The 15,235-nt window shown below is 30.4% G+C and overlaps 1 pseudogene; it reads right to left on the bottom strand.

Moving 5' to 3' along the window:
- Positions 1 to 12,231: 12,231 nt before the first annotated feature.
- Positions 12,232 to 12,346, bottom strand: LOC137816806 (U2 spliceosomal RNA; annotated as a pseudogene).
- Between the last annotated feature and the right edge of the window lie 2,889 nt (positions 12,347 to 15,235).

Here is a 15,235-nt window from a genome sequence, read left to right as displayed (position 1 = left end):
CACTCTCCCAAAAGCTCATTAGAGACCCTGGGTCTGAATGGCTTAAAAGCAAAAATTGACGAAGTTCCTCTAAGCTCGAGCAGATTCTAATTGGTGGATTGTTAGATGGATGTGGAAGCAATTCAGAAACGAAGTGTTTAGGTATATTTTAGTAGTTGGAAGGTGTTTATTGAGACAGGTTTGACTAACTCTTACAGAAAATGTCTAAGAAGAAAGCTAAAGAAGGGAGACTATCCTAGAGGACTTCAACAACAAGTGAGCTGCAATTTCTACATAAATTCTCTACCCATTCAAAGTTAATTTTACAAAGAGTATAGACTTATATTTATAAGAGAGAAGGTCAGGAGAAAGAAAGGGGAATTCAAATATGAATTCCTAGGAAAAGTGGCGTGAAGAGTGGGTCAAGTGCCACTTGTCCATTCATGCTTTCCATAATTATGCACATGTGCAAAATTTGAAAGTTTATCCTCCCCTCTTCCCTTGTGTGATCGACCTAGGTTCTCTTGGGCTTGATGGAGCTCAATTGAAATCCTATCTAGGTAATCCTAACCCTAAAATAACTTTAATATACTATAATCTCAAATAACATAGACTACTTGGCCCAATTACAAGCATGTTTATTTCTACTATGTACAAAAGATTACACAAACACACACTAGAGATGGTCTCTTCATAGATCGTATTGGACCCACTAAGGTTATTGGAAACTTAATTCTTCATTCATGCTCTTAGTCAGGGCTTTGAGTCTTCTGTCTCTTTATTCTTTGAGTGTTGTGGCTGGATGATTACATTATCCCTTTCCTCTTAAGAAGTATATGTCCTCATATTTGTATGATTCTCAATGACATCATTATTTTTGGTGATAATGTTTCTTTCCTCCCTCTAAGGTCAAATACCATTCTGCAATAAACATCAAACAAAAGCAAATCAAATTGTATATTTACAAACATCCTTAAAAGGAAGAGTTCCTCAAAGGTATAATAAAGGGAAAATTGACTTCTAATGTCCATGCACCTTTTATCAAAAGAAATTCATATGTAAATGATATTAAGAGTGTTTTATTGATTTTTAACTTGATTTTCTTTATCTTATGTTGTTTTCATATTTTATTGACATGATTTTCTTCTTTGGAAAGCTGAACACAATGTTTACCTAAGGTAGAAGGATCTATGTTTTGAAGGGTTTCCACCAAAGATATTTCTTTCTTTTCAACCCTTCTTTTTCTTCCTTTTTTCTTCAAATTTTTATTTTAACTTGTCTTCTTTATGCTCTATCATCCTCAACTTTTATCCTAGGACTGCAAAATTATATTCTCTCTCAGTCTTTTTCTTTTCATTTTCTATTTCTAGCTTGATTTTTACATCACTTAAAAACGTGATAAAGAATGAAGTACAAATTAAGTCATACTTATATAACCATTGCCTAAATAAAGTAAAGACAACAATTCTACAAGTGTGGTTTAAAGACTACCAAAGACAATGTTTGTAAAATCATTGTTTATTTATACCATATTTTTTTAAGTATTGGCTTTAAAATGTGTGGGCTAAACAATAAAATTGTGACCTAAAAGTGATCACAAACATTTAAATGTAGCCTAAAAGTGAAAACGACGACATTTTTACAAATGTTGCTTATAAATCACTGTAGACCATATGTTTTGGGACATGGATGTTTAAACCACAATTTTGGTGTGTGATTGTTTAAAAAAAAAATAAATCACATTGAAAAAATGTGGCCTAAAATAATACAAATGTGACATTTAGTTGTGACCATTTTAAATCATATTTAATTAATGTTACATTTAATATAGGAAACGATGGTTAAAACATGATTATTTTAGCTAGTTCTAAAATCAAAATCAAAATTATTATTATTATTATTATTGTTAATAATAATAGAAAATATTATTATTATTAATAATAAAAATATTATTATTACTAAATAATAATATTATTAATAATAATATTATTTAATAAAAATATTTATAACAACCATAATATTAATAATTATAACCATAATCCTAATAAGATGATATTTTTCTCATAGTCCTATAGAAAGTTTCACTTTTTTACTTAATGATTCGTAATCCAATGAAATTTGTAAGATTTTGGATGAAAAAAAAGTAAAGTTGAACATTTGAACCAATCTAGTACTACATTGGAGAGTATGCAGCTGGATTTCAATGGAATTCGGTAGAACAAAAAGTCCTTTCTCTATTTTAGTTTTGGTTTAATACAATGACTTCGCCTAGTTGTGGCAATATCTTCAAGTTTAGTTTAGCATTTTCAAATTTGTTTTACATGTTTTTTTTTTAATTTTGTATAAGAATTAGAACATCTCTAAAATAATAAGTCGTTTTAATTTAATTTTTTTTTATAAAAAATAACCTAGTACACTGCAATAATTAATTGTAGCATAAGACATATTAGAAATTTGGCCTTTTGGGATTAGTTTGTTTGGGAATGAATCTTCATACAAGAATAAGTTCCCCAATACAAACAATTTCTTGCTGCAATCCCAAGAATTCGATTTATCATTGTGTTATGTAAAAGTGGACTTACTAAAATCATGATGGTAATAAAGAATTATTTCAAACCTATTTGGAGAACTGTATTTAAAGAATGTCAGAAACTTTGGAGGAAAAAAAAAATAAAAGAATGAAAATTTATGAAATAGAGTTATCTGAGAGAATGATTCTAAATACATGTAAAATTTTAAGAATCTTTCTCCAGATAATATTTGTTAAAGTGAAATAAATTTACTTGAAATTTAAATAAAGTATGAGATATGAAATACAACTAAATGAGAAGACTTAAGATACCATGTATTTTGAGGAAATAATACATCTTGAGACATATGATTTGAAGAAGTATATCTCAAAATTTACTCAATAAAGTTACGAGAAGTTTTACTTTTGAAATTTTAATTGTCATGTGAGCATTATAAATATTTCACCATGAATGTAAAATAGTCACTTATGTAATAAAACTGGACTTAAGTTGTCTCTTTCCTTTTCTCTTTAATCTTTTACGTATTTTATAACCTATTTTGTTAATACTTTATCACAAAAATTCAATACATTAAATAAATTTTTCATTATAAAACATAAAAAAAGTTAAAATATGTGTATTATTAGAAATCAAATTGTTTATGTTAACATAAATTTAATAATTATTTGTTAAAATCTGAATTTTTATGAATTTAAAAAATATTTATCTAAGAATCAATAAAAAATAAAATTATAAATATCATTATGTATGAATTATGAGTTGACAGTTTGTAAAATTAAAAATTATCATAATCTTCTTGTATTTTAGTTTTGGTGATAGGTTTAGAATTTTGAGCTGTTCCATAGTTTTAATGCCCCACTTGGATTAAAAGCCATTAACATCTTATAGTTTAAAGTGTTTAGAAAGAGAAACTAGGAAACAACATAATGAGCCTATTAAACTAGTTGTTATACAGTTTTGCTTGACTTAATTAAATTAGGGTAAGTATGATCCTTCTCTCTAGTTGTATGTTCACACTTTTTGGTAAATGATTTTCTAAAACACTTATAAAAATCTGTGTTTCTTAAAAAATAACACACATTATGTAATACATGTATTTTGTGTTTCTAAAATTTGACACATTAGACATTTTATGCAATGCATGTATTTTGTGTTTCTTTAAGAACTGACACACATTATACATTTTATGTAATACATGTATTTTGTGTTTTTAAAAATTAACACATATTAGACATTTTATGCAATGCAGGTATTCTGTGTAGATATATATAAATGGAAGGTTGGAGTAAAATTTTGACAACCCAACTTTATCCTAAACCTTTCTAAGAGTTGAGGTGAGACTTCTCACATTTTTATTAGAATGAGAGAAAATTACGTGAAGCATCTAACCAATTTTTTTTTATTTTTTTTTACTACCATACTCGGACACCTATTAATATCAGAAAGTGATATGGTTTCTCTTTCAAAAATTAATTAATCGTGTAAGGTTAGTATTAAAATACTAAATTCATCTTAGTAAAAAAAAATTATTTTAGTCAAAAGTTTAAGAAAAATTAGGTTTAGTGGGAAAGGTTAGTGATAAATATATAATTTTTTACTATTGTCTTATATATTTGTGATATTGTAATATTGTCACTATTACATAAAATTATTAGTGAAAATTATTTTTCTCACCATAGAATTTAGTTTTAATGATATTTAAAATTGTTGTCACAAGTATAATAGTGACAAGAGTACTAGTGACAATTTTATTGTCACAAGGTATTAATAGTGACATATTTATAATATTTAGTGATGAATATTTATATCACTAAAATTAATTTTTATTGTAGTGAAGAAAATTTTTATTGTAGTGAAGAAATGTATGTTTTATCAAATAGCTGATATTTGACAAAAATTCAAAAAAAGATATGTTTCAATTAGAAGAGTGGAGGGTTATGAAATGATATGGCTGATGTTGGTAAAGAGAAGAAAGATGAAACCAAGATAGAAGGGTCTATAAGCAAAAACTGCATATTGAAATACAAAATACGAAAAAAAAACAGAATACAGAATAAAAAATCCCTTGTACATAGGCAGACACTAATGAATTATTTTACATGCTTAACAATGTTGAGAGACAAATGGGAAAGTTTTTCTAACCTTCTATTTGAGACTCCACCACCATAAATGAGCTAGCAACAGTTGCCATGGTGAAATCTGGCCAGCTGAAATATGAAAGTCAATCACTCATTTAGTAAGTAGAAGCAACTAGATTTTGTACTTGTAACTTGGTATATTTTTGGATATGGTTCATGATTTGGTGTTATTAATCTGTGAATAATATTGTCAAAGAAACAAAAAAGCTTTGTGAACTCACTTTTTCTAGTTTTGCGGAAATCTAGAGAACGTTGCTAAAGAAAATGTCAACTTCAGTTTTGAATGTGCAACAACAAATCAAATTTTGTTGTGAAGGTGTAACAACAAATTGAATTTTGTTGTGAAGGTGTAACAACAAATTGAATTTGGTTGTGGAGATGCAAAATTTTTTTGATTCCTCTCCCTATATAAAGAGGGGTTCCATTCTCAGTTTTACTCACAACTTCACGCTTCTTTTCTTTCTCTCTTCTCCTTCACTCATTTATTCTTTTCTTTTATTATAAATATTTTTCTGGTTTTATTGTGTTCTTACTCTTTTAAGAGTAACTTGCAAGTTTTGATCCTTGAAAATTTCTGAGAAGTTCCTGTTGTATCCTGGGGAACTTGCACAATACACCGCGGATAAGTCCTTACGGACAGTGATCACTCATGCCTCGGGAAATCAATTTTGTTAGTGTTTTACAACTTTTTTTACTACAATCGTAAGGACTTATGACTGACAATGCGGACAACATCAACAACTCAGCTCTGGAAACGTCAAAAGTTGTTTCCGCAACGCAAACCCTTTTTGCGAAACCATTTGTTAATATATTTAATTTTCAATTTTAAACTATTGGGCTTTGTTTGTTTGGCTCAACTTTCCTTTTCTGTTTCAGCTAGGTCTTAATCTTTTTTTCTTATATATACATCATGTATTTTACTCTCTAATATACAAGTGAATAAAAGTTTCTTTTATATTTATTTTTCTCTACAATTAGGGTTCATCAAAACCTCTCTTTTTTTCATTACGATTACGTGCGATTACGTACGCTAAACATCACATCAGACAAGGAATATTCATCTTCATTTACTGTAATATGGTATCAGAGCTCTTCGAATGAAGAGTTCTGCTGCGCTTCTCTCTTTGCTGTTCTTGGTTATTTTTGTTCTGTTCTCTTTCAAAATCTTGATTGGTTTTAAAATTATTTTAGGAAATGTTTAATGAAAACCCTAGTCTTCATAGTCTTAATAGTAGTCACACTATTACATGCAATTTTTGTGGTAAATATCGTCACAAAGTGGGTTTTCCTTCTGGTAATGTTAAAACCTCAAAGTTTTCTTTTACTAGAAAAGTCTGCACTTTTTGTAATCGTCTTGGCCACACTGTCGACACCTGTTATAAAAAGCATGGGTTCCCTCCTGGCTACAAATTCACCAATTAGACATCTCAAGCCAATAATATGATTACTACTGACACTTTTTTTGAGCTTTTTCCTAAAGAACATGATGTAAAGGGGATTCAACTTACATCACAACAGTGTCAATTCCTTACCAACATTTTGCGTCAGCAAAACCTTGAGGATCCTGCCCCTCACACTCAAATTAATCAAGTCGGCACCATCTCTACGGATGAAATCCCCAATACTGAGCATTCTTCAACAGGTAAGTTTCTCTCTTCACTATCTTCTATAAAAGAATCTTGGATTATTGATTCTGGTGCCACTGATCATGTTTGTCACAAATTAATCAAGTCGGCACCATCTCTACGGATGAAATCCCCAATACTGAGCATTCTTCAACAGGTAAGTTTCTCTCTTCACTATCTTCTATAAAAGAATCTTGGATTATTGATTCTGGTGCCACTGATCATGTTTGTCACAATTTGAACGTTTTTACTACTTATACTAAAATTAAACCTGTCTTAATTAGTCTTCCAAATGGTCAAACCGTTTATGCCACATATTCTGGTTTAGTACGTTTTTCTGATAAGTTTTATTTGTCTGATGTGTTATACGTGCCTCATTTTCAATTAAACTTAATATTTGTTTCCAAACTCACACACCAACTTAAATGCACTTTAACTTTCACTTCAACCCACTGCATTATACAAGACAATCTCACCCAAGAGAGGATTGGTACAGTTAAAGCCACCGCTGGCTTGTACCTTGTCACTACCTTGCCTGCTTCTAGTCGTTCTAAACCGCATTGTTTTGCTCCTTTTATTAATTGTAATATCATAGACAAAACACTATGGCATTATAGACCAGGACACCCTTCACATGAAAGATTACATGTCTTAAGCAAATAATACTCTTTTATTACTGTTGATACTCATCATGTATGTGACACTTGTAGTCGTGCAAAACAAAGAAAACTTCCTTTCACTTTAAGTAATATTGTTACCTCTGCTATTTTTTATCTTGTACACTTTGATATTTGGGGACCATGTTCCATAATTTCTATGCAAGGTTTTCGTTATTTCTTGACTATTGTTGATGATTACTCGCGTTATACTTGGGTTATTCTGCTGCATAACAAATCTGAAGTGCGTCAGCACATCATTAACTTCATTGTTTTCGTTCAAAATCATTTCAAAACTAATATCAAAACGATTCGTACTGACAATGGTGTTGAGTTTGCTATGTCAAATTTTTATGCTTCAAAGGGAATTATACATCAAAAATCTTGTGTTGAAACACCACAACAAATTGGCATTGTAGAACGTAAACATCAACACATACTAAATGTAACCCGGGCTTTACTTTTTCAAGCAAATCTTCCTCCTATTTTTTGGGAATTTGTTGTAAATCATGTTGTTTTCTTAATAAATGTTATTCCTACTCCATTACTTAATAACATCACTCCTCATGAAAAGTTGTTTGGAAAACCATATGACATTTCCTTTCTAAAAGTGTTTGGTTGTCTCTGTTATGCTAATACCATTACTGCACATAGGAAAAAATTAGATGATAGATCTATCAAAGGTATTTTTCTTGGCTTCCCGCAAAATACAAAAGGTTATACTATCTTAAATTGAAAGTTTCATAGCATAGAGATATCAAGACATGTAATCTTTCATGAAAACCACTTTCCATATAAATTGGATAGTGGCTTGCCTAAGGACCCTAACATTTTATCTCTCCCTATTTCTAATGCATATAATTCTGCTTTTGATTTTTTTTCTGATACTGCACCTCCTGTCGAGCCATGTGCCTCTACTCCTGCACCCAATACTATCCTTCCACCAACCTCATTATCCTATGATCTTCCAACAAATAGTGCCTCTGCTCCTGCATCCAACATTGCACCTCCATTAGAATTATCACCGCCTGCATCTCCAGGAAGCATCTCACCTCAATTTCCAAGAAGATCAGCTCGTCCTCACCGACAACCTGCCTATCTTGCAGATTTCCACACTGCAACCAACACTGTAAGTAGTAGATATCCTATTCATAATTACTTGTCTTACAATTCCTTATCTTCCAATTTTAGAAATGTTATTTCCTCTATCAATTCTCATCCTGAACCTCAGACATATAACGAAGCCTCCAAACATGCTTCTTGGCAATCTGTCATGCAAGATGAGCTTCAAGCTCTTGCTGCTAACAATAGTTGGCAACTTACCCCTCTCCCTCCAGGAAAGAAAATTATTGGTTGTAAATGGGTATATAAAATCAAATACCATTCTGATGGCACTGTTGAGCGCCACAAAGCTAGAGTTGTTGCCAAAGGGTTCACCCAACTTGAAGGACTTGATTTCTTAGACACTTTTGCACCTGTTGCTAAACTCACTACCGTCCGCCTTCTCCTTGCTATTGCCACTACCAAAAATTGGATTTTAAAACAACTTGATGTTAATAATGCATTTCTTCATGGTGATCTCCATGAAGAGGTATACATGACTCCCCCACCTGGCCTCTCTCTTCCTTCTCCCCAACATGTTTGCAAGCTTCAACGGTCTTTGTATGGCCTTCGTCAAGCCGGTCGCCAATGGTACGCCAAACTTTCTACTTTTCTTTTATCAAATAATTACTCTATTTCTGTTGCTGATCACTCTCTTTTTCTTAAATATAATAATGATAAACTCACTGTTATTCTTGTTTATGTTGATGACTTGGTCTTAACTGGTGATGACACGGAGGAAATCAATACAATTACTGCATCCTTCACCATCACTTCAAGATAAAAAATTTAGGTAATCTCACTTATTTTTTGGGACTGGAAATTGCTCGCAACAGTACTAGTCTTCATTTAAGTCAACGCAAGTATACTCTTGATCTCCTTCAAGAAACTGGCATGCTTGACTCTGCACCTGTGGCCACTCCTATGACTCACACTTCCCGTTTCTCTCCCGACCAAGGCTCACCTCTCGATGCTGATGCCACTTCCCAATACAGAAGACTCCTTGGACATCTAATTTACTTAACCAACACGCGACCAGACATCGCCTTAGCTGTCCACAATTTAAGCCAATTCATATCTGCACCCACAACTCATCATCAGCAAGCTGTCTCACGTCTTTTGCGTTACCTCAAGGGCACCCCTGGTGAAGGACTATATTTTTCTCACACTAGTTCACTTCACCTCTGTGGTTTTAGTGACTCTGATTGGGCAACATGTCCTACCACACGCAAATCTGTCACTGGATATTCCATCTACTTAGGAGACTCCCTAATATCATGGAAATCAAAGAAGCAACCAACTATCTCCCGCAGCTCCTCTGAAGCCGAGTATAGAGCCCTTGCCACCACCACATGTGAGTTACAATGGTTGTCTTACCTCCTTCAGGATTTACATCTTCCTCTCTCCCAGCCTGCAACCCTGTACTGTGACAACAAATCTACCCTTCAAATAGCTTCCAATCAAGTTTTTCATGAACGAACCAAGCACATCGAAATTGATTGTCACCTAGTTCGTGAAAAAGTTAACTCTGGTCTCCTCAAACTACTGCCCATTACTTCTGCAATGCAAGTTGCTGACATATTCACCAAGCCCCTTGCTTCCGCACAATTCTCTACTCTCAAATCCAAGCTGGGCCTGACAAATATCTACTCCCCAGCTTGAGGGGGTGTTAATATATTTAATTTTCTATTTTAAACTATTGGGCTTTGTTTGTTTGGCCCAACTTTCCTTTTCTGTTTCAGCTAGGTCTTAATCTTTTTCTTATATATACATCATGTATTTTACTCTCTAATATACAAGTGAATAAAAGTTTCTTTTATATTTATTTTTCTCTACAATTAGGGTTCATCAAAACCTCTCTTTCTTCATTACGATTACGTGCGATTACGTACGCTACATTAAAGCATCACATCAGACAAGGAATATTCATCTTCATTTACTGTAATACCATTTATAGATGTCTCGAAAATTGAAGTTTTAACCGGTCATCATTTTTTACGTTGGCAAGAACACATGTCCACCTTATTGGACATGTACAAAGTCGGTTTTGCACTTACGACTTCTAAACCCGACTCAAGCACAACTGTGAAACAAATTGATGCTTGGATCCATGCAAACAAGGTATGTCGTCACACCTTACTCAGTGCATTATCTAACAATGTGTTCAATGTTTATTGCTCTTACAAGGAAGCAAAAGACATTTGAGATTCCCTGATCCTTAAATACACTGCCGAAGAGGTCGTCAGACAAAGGTTCGTGATCAGAAACTATTACCGCTGGGAGATGATCAAAGACAAAGATATAAAAATCCATATAAACGAATACCACAAGTTGCTTGAAGATATCAAAGCTGAAAGCATAACCTTGCCTAATGAATTCATGTCCGAACTCTTGATCGAAAAACTTCTGCAATCTTGGACGGATTACAAACAACAAATGAAGCACATGCACAAACAGATGTCACTATCAAATCTGATTACTCACATCATCATTGAAGACACAAACCGAAAGAAGTGCACTACTGCAAAGGCCAAAACTTTGTTTGCCAAAGCAAACATGGTAGAAGACAAACTAGCTCCAAAAAGGTACGGAAAAAAATATGATCACAAAAAGAAATATAATAATAAATTCTCTCGTCCCAATGGAACTAACCCCACTTTCAAGAAAAAGGGTAACTGTTACGTCTGCTGCCACACAGAATACTCCACTGCTAGGAAACTGTTGCCTAAACTTTAAGTCATGGTTTTATGTTGTTGCCTAAAATAATATTCTCCTCATAGAGTCCTATAAAAAACTTCACTTTTTCACTGAATGGTTCGCAACCATAGTCTCATCTTTGAATTGCATAAGTGATGTATACTAGTTCACTCTTACACCAAGAACTACATTCAATCCTCATAAAAATAACTGAGAATTCACTTAACCAAACACAAAGATTTAAAAAAAATACAATCAAGAGTATTGATATTAAACCCTACAAGAACATACACTCTTAACCACTAACCAAATATTCAGAATTCCTATCTGTAAAGGGTGCATGGTCTTTTTTGTAAAGGGTACATGGTCCATAAGAAATTTGGCTTGCAAACATGTTTTTGGTTTTTGTAAATGAGCTAGAACATCCTTTTATCTTTTGTGATTCTCTTTTATTATAAAAACACAAATATAATAAAAAATATATTCATTATGCATATTATTATTAAATTGTCATAAAGCAATTTGGTACAAGTAAGTAAAAATTGATAATTTGTTTAAACTCAGACATGACACTATTTAAGAAAGAAATATGTGTTTGATTGAATTTTAAAGACAAGATCATAAATGGAAAGAAAGAACTTCTAATCATCTTTAAAGAGATAATAATATTTTACATTCCAAGCTATAATTCATTTTTAGGAAATCATTATTTCACCACCGATTATTAGAATAAGAGCAGAGTCCACAATCGAACATAATAAAATTAAATATGTAAACTACAAAAATTATATGTTATTTATTTTATCATTTTCCAGAAAATTATTATAGTAAATATTTTATTAGCAAATACAACCCAACCGAGCAAGCCTTGAAGTTGTTCAATGCTCCCACCTGAGTCACAAGCTGGAGTAACTCAGCTCAGCAATCTGACATATTGTGAGTGGAAATTATAAAGACATTGTTGTTTATTTTCTTTTAGATGTGGGAGATTATTATACTCAGTTTTAAAAAAAGATTTTTTTTTTCTTTTGTATAAAATATAGAACAATGGGTGAATTTGGAAAAGACAAAATATTATAATATTTACTCAATCTTGTTTCTTTATCAGTGGTAAAATCTTGTATCTGTTATGATTCTCTGCAATTCTTTCTTATGATTCTCTGCAATTTTTTATAATATTCACAAACATCTCATAATAATATGATATTTTCTGTTACTACTGAAGAATTACAAACAAAAGCATTTATAATCTCAAAGATATTTGAACTTTCATCCATGTTGGATTTTTACTTACTATCGTGAGAATTTAATTCTTAATTCAAAATTGTTGTGGTTTTAGTCTTGTCTAATACACCTATTTTAAAGGTTCCAACACTGGTTTTGGTGAAAACCTCAAAATATGTTTGTAAACATGATGTTATATAAACACAAATTAATGAATTAATGAAGAGATTTAAGAGAAAAACTTAATAACCACCGAAACACAATATAAATAACACATAACACAAAATCCCTCATTCCATAATAAAAATAAATTTGTGAATTGTCCATATATCAGATATTAAACTGATAAGAACAGATACTACATTTGATCTTAACCAAGAGGCCGAGAAAGGTATGCTTTCAACAGTGGAAGTGTTGAGTTTTTATTGTCTGAGTTCCAGTTGCTTATCAGAGTCCTGACTAATGTGGGACATAGAGATGGTTAAAACACTAAAATTGATAATTGACTTCAAAGACATTGAGAAGTGATAACTTGTTTGAATATATTATAATAATGTCCCCCTCTATTGTGATATGTATGAAGGAGATTACTATGATAAAAAGGGGGAGAAACAATAGTAATATTGAAAAATATATTTTTACATAAATATACATTATTAATACTGATATTTTAGTTTCTATTATTATTTAAGAAAAAAAATCTCAATTTTTTGCTTTCACACAAATAGGCTCATTTGAAAATCCTTCTTTGAGGTGTTGGTTATTTGAGTTCAACTTATTGTAATATTAATGATAATAAAAATATTAATAACAATAATTATTATAATCATAATAATAATAATAAAATAACAATAATAATATTACAACAAAATTTGTCTAGTGTTATAGCTTAAATTTGTCTAGTGTAGTGTTATAGCTTTAATGTTTACTCATGTGACCTAGGTTCAATTCCTTCTAACAATTATAATAATAATATTAAGAAGAAATACAGTGGCCACACAGAATACTCCACCGTTAAAAAGTCATGATTTTATGTTGTTGCCTAAAATGATATTTTTCTCATAGAGTCCTATAGAAAACTGCACTTTTTCACTGAATGGTTCGAAACCATAATCTAATCTTTAGTAATCAAATGATGTTTGTAAGATTTTGGATGAAAAATGGAGTAAATTTCAACATTGAATTGCAAAGGTGATTTATACTAGTTCACTCTTTCACCAAGAACTACATTCAGTCCTCCGAAAAACCACTAATAATTCACTTAACCAAACATAAAGGTTTAAAAAAGATACAATCAAGATTATTGATATTGAGCCCTACAAGAACACACACTCTTAACCACTCTGCAGAAATTTAGAATCTGTATTTGAATATGCTACAACATAATACAAAGAAAGAATAAAAGTTTAAGTACACTTGGATTTTTACATATGAAGCACAAAAAAAATGTAAACCCAAAAAACCTTCTTTAAAGCATAAGAATAATCCAAGAAACAAAACACAATCTCCAAGAATAAATTCAAAACTTTTCTATTTTTCTCTCTTACGAAGTTCTTAGATGAAATGATTATATTACTTCCTCCTATAAGATGTTTATGATTGCAAAAAGAGTTTGGTCATTTAAAGAAAACTTTTGTATGAAATTAAATATAATTAGTTAAATTAATAAAGATCTATTAAAAATATTTAATTGATTTTTCGAAATAACTGATTTCTTTCTCTCAACAGAAGAAATCAACAGCTCTTAAAGTGTTTTTTTTTATTAAAATAACTTGTTGATTTCATTTAACAACAAAGACAAAATATAAAACAAAACATTTTCAAATCTTAAAGAAACTTTAAGTATTATCAACATGTTGATACGATAAATTAATCTGTTAAAAATACTTACTATAGTTAGAAGAGTTTAATAGAAGTAATTTTAATTGATTAAAACTTCCGTCAACTGATTGAAAAATAAATAAATTTGGAAAACAAAACTTTTCAAAATGGTTTTAAAGTGACATTGAGCATAAGGTTTGATCGAAAACATTATTTCTTTTTGAAACTTCATATCCAATGTTCAATTAACCTCCTTCCATGATTAAAGCTAAATGTTTGATAGCAGCCCATGTGGCAGTGTTGTTATTGGTGTTGTTTAGCTTGTTGACCAGTAACCGCATCTAAGATTTTCATCAAATTTGATTCAAGAGAATAAAACAAAAAATTCTGCACTATATGATACAAACCTTCTCATGATGATTCATTTTCTAAATATAAAAGAAAAAACTATTAGTGAAGAAAATAAAATACAATTTTTTGTTACAAATTATGTTCATAAGCATTAGTCCAAATTTTAGTAGATATATATTAAAGATCACAATAGGATGGTACAAATTTTACTACCCCATTTCTCAAAAAATTATCTTCATCCTCGTTCCTATGTTTAATTGGGTATGAATATATCTCTCATCATCATTCCAATTAATTTATTTTATTTTTTATTAAGAAAAAAAAATATCATGTACCCTTGTCTATACTTACCTCTTAATTGTTCAAAATATTAATTAAATATTTTTTAATAAAAAATAAGAATCACGTAAAAGAAAATTTCATATTATAAAGTAGTCAATGTAAAGAGTACACATTTTGTTCTTCAATGTTAAATATAAAAAAAATAAATTATAATTATATAAATATCAAATGAGGGGACAAATAATTATACAAATGAGTATAAATGATAAAAAAATATATAGCGTGACAATAAGTTATGAAACTAAAAAGTAAGGAAAAATTAATATAAGTTTTTTAGGTTATCTAAAAAATTAAATGTGTTTAAGTAATTTAAAATGAAAGCATGATGACGAGGATAAGTATTGAGATGAGTATGAGGCATATATATACCTATGTACGTATCTTTGTCCTCATATCCAATTTAAAAAATCAAATATTATACATTCATACTTGTACTTAGTCAATGTGAAGACTCCCTATCAAAATTGAAATAATATTCATGGAGATGAATTCATTTTCCATATAAATTTATGAGTTTAATATGTTAATCAATAGGAAATCATTCTTTATTTGTTTTTAAAGAATAAACTGTGTTTGGTATGCATGCTTTACAAACTTTTTCATATAATTTATTTAAATTATTATTTTGAACTTATATATAAACTAATTTAACTAATGATTTTTTTCTTTTTCTCTTTTAGAAATATGTATCGAGAAATTCATCTAACATTACAAGAAAATCAGAAAATAATAACAAAATTTAGAGACTAAAATTAATTAGTTACTATATT

The sequence above is a fragment of the Phaseolus vulgaris genome, chromosome 1, assembly GCF_000499845.2.
Source record: "Phaseolus vulgaris cultivar G19833 chromosome 1, P. vulgaris v2.0, whole genome shotgun sequence".
NCBI classification, from domain to species: Eukaryota; Viridiplantae; Streptophyta; class Magnoliopsida; order Fabales; family Fabaceae; genus Phaseolus; species Phaseolus vulgaris.
This window is presented reverse-complemented; position numbering and strand designations above follow the sequence as displayed.